The following is a 2,934-nucleotide window of genomic DNA, read 5'->3' as shown; positions in this document are numbered from 1 at the left end:
CTCGAGCTTGTCATTTGTCCTAGTGGGTAGTGGCTTACCAAAAGCCTAAACTGTTTTTATTTTGTTGTGAGATCGGTTTTCAGAGTCCTAGTATGAGTTGGACTGTGGATTGCTGTGACCGACCTACACCTATAAATCTGTGCGTCCATACCTGATACAATTCATAAGAAACCCATATCAGAGAAACAGAAACCATTATCTGCCATATTCTTCTTCTCTTCTTCATGTCAGCCGCCAGAGAGAGTTATATTGTTGTTCTAGAGGGTAGTCTGTTTTAGTGCAAAGTCAGGCTGTTGTTAACCATTGAATCCTGTGAGGAAGACGCCACTGTTGCCTTTCTGCACCATTGGAAAGGGCGAAATCTTTCCTTAAGGACAGCCTAATCCGCGCCTTGGTTATTACCTGTTATTCTGTCCTTGTCTTCTATTGTTTTTTTTTATCTGCATACAACAGTTCGTTCGGAAAATTGGAACATGTATGATGCTTAATTGTCTTGAATGGTGTCCTTCAGCTACAAAGGTAAGTGGTTTACTTTTTTGGTTGGATAGACTTTTCATTGCGTTATTGTCACAATACATTGTATAATCCCATTTGGTAATTGTCTCAATATGTATTGTAACATTTGAGGAGGTGATATTCATTTTATATTGTAATTTTTTCCCTTTTGACTTCTAGCTTTGTTTTAGGAAGTCAAATTAAGAATAATAGGTACATGATGTGGATGACGGATGCACTTCTACTTTTCTAATTTTCTATTGGTAGGAGTTGAAACTTGAAACGAATAAAGCAGAATAGAACTACAGTCTATAGAAGTACAGAAAATAAACCAAAAACAATTTCGTCATCAAAATACAGGCCACCATATGTAACTGATCTTGATAAATAAATATATCCTTATAAGAAAAAGATAAATAAATCTATTGCTCTTTTAAAAACAGTTCTTCCAAACATGTTGGTTTATTACTAACTTATTCTTTTTTTTGGTAACTTACTAACTTATTGAAAATTGAAGAATCATCAATCTTGCTTATGTACTTAAAATAAGTGATTGCTAGGTTAGACTATATAAAGTACGAATGCCTTGAACGTCATCCCCATGCAGTTCTCTTTTCGTTGCTCCTGCTGCAATGGAATCAAACATTATAGCCTCTGGAATCGAGCTATGGTGTAGACCAAGAAGGTGTCCAATTTCATGTACAGCAATAGATTCTAAATCAAACTCATTCATGGTTGGGTCAGGGTTAGTACTCCATTTCTCATCTGCATCATAGTGAAACACACCAATGGTTGGTGGATACGCGTGTGCCACAGTAACACCAGGCCCATCAAACGCAGAATTATCATCATGAGCACGTCTCTGGAACCCAATTGTGATATCGGACGTGGTGCAAGCCTGAGCCTCTGCAAATGTGAACTGAGTTACAGCTGCCCATTTTGCGAAAGCTCGAGACATAACAGTCCTTAATGTTGGTAAATCAATGACTTCAACACCGGAACGGAATGTATAGATAAGACTTCTTCTATTTGCTGGCCATGTTGGTCTTCTCGGAAAGAAGCTAAAATGTGAAACAGTATGGAGAGAACCATGTTGAAGCTTCTTTTTACCAGAATTCATTCTTGTGGTACCGTTGATGATATCGGGCACACCACATCTAGGCTTCATCATCTGTTTCAGAGTCTTAGAATTGAGACTTCCAGTCATCTTGAGTTGGTGGTTGAGTTGGTAATCCTTCACTGCAGACTCTAACAAGTTGTCAAACTCGTCGTCATTTGCATGAGCTGAATGATCATTATAATGAAGGTAACCAAATCTTTCAAGATATTGTTTGACCTGATTCACGCCTTTCACGTTTTGACCCTTGTGACATCCTTCAAGATGCTGGAGGTCAAAGGATTTCCCATTTGGTTTAGAGAAAAGCAAGGATGGCAACATGAACATAATAACAAGAAGGAGAAAGGCTTGCAATCCTAGAAAAGAGCTTCTGAGAGCCATTAAGATCAAAGCTGCAAAGACACTTTAGTTATCAATGATGCAAGATTTGCTGAGGATTGATGTTGGATTCACTAACAAAGTTGGACATTTATAGGGGCAGTTGCTCATTTTAGACGGAATGATCCTCATCTTTGCGTACAGTACATGTTAGAATTTTCTAAAGACTTGACCAGACCTGACTTTGGTTGTGGCGATTGAAGTGCAGGAGACTTAATTAGATGAGGGCGACTACAACACGTGCACAGTACAAAAAAAACACTTGCGAAGTCAGTTGTGATTGGCTGGTGAGGAAAGAGGAGAGAGGTGAGAGAGAGTTTGATTCATTATTTAATTGTAATACACCGATTAGAATCGATTTGGGAGGTTTTTTTTTGTGCTGGGCGATGTGGGTTAGTTCTATCCTAATTAGCTAAGCCTTGATTAAATTCTTTCGCACTTTCCCTTACTGTTACTGTGGGAGTTTGATTTTTTTTTTTCTTACTTTTCCATTTACATGCACATGCTAGCTTAGTGAGGCTGGGCCAAATCATCGGTTTGTGTTATTTTTTATTATTATTATTTTTTTTGATGCAACTCATACTTATATTAATAGAAAGATAGTAAACATAGTCTTTACACAAACACAGGCCTACATTCCTTAACCAACAAACAACTTGGAAGATCTGAGAAGTCTAGCTGCTGTCTTGCCCAACTAGCTAGCCTGTCAGAATCCCCATTGACTGCTCTACTAATCCACCTATACACCCAGGAACTGAACTCTGCCATCGTTTGCATGATAGCCTCACCAAGAGCTGCCCATGTAAGGCCCCTATGACTTCCTTGTTATCTCCTTCGAAAATAAAATGTTGTCTTTCCATCCTTTTTGCCAACACACTTGCCACTTCAGCTGCTTCCATTTCAGCTTCTGCTGCTTCCATTGCCTTGAACCTCCTCACTGCTGC

At 38.8% G+C, this 2,934-nt stretch overlaps 1 pseudogene; it reads right to left on the bottom strand.

Moving 5' to 3' along the window:
- Positions 1–936: 936 nt before the first annotated feature.
- On the bottom strand, positions 937–2,078 carry LOC147492944 (metalloendoproteinase 5-MMP pseudogene; annotated as a pseudogene).
- Between the last annotated feature and the right edge of the window lie 856 nt (positions 2,079–2,934).

Source organism: Coptis chinensis, chromosome 6 (assembly GCF_015680905.1).
Source record: "Coptis chinensis isolate HL-2020 chromosome 6, ASM1568090v1, whole genome shotgun sequence".
Classification (NCBI taxonomy): domain Eukaryota; kingdom Viridiplantae; phylum Streptophyta; class Magnoliopsida; order Ranunculales; family Ranunculaceae; genus Coptis; species Coptis chinensis.
The sequence above is the reverse complement of the archived record's forward strand: the minus strand, read 5'-3'. Positions and strand labels throughout refer to the sequence as shown.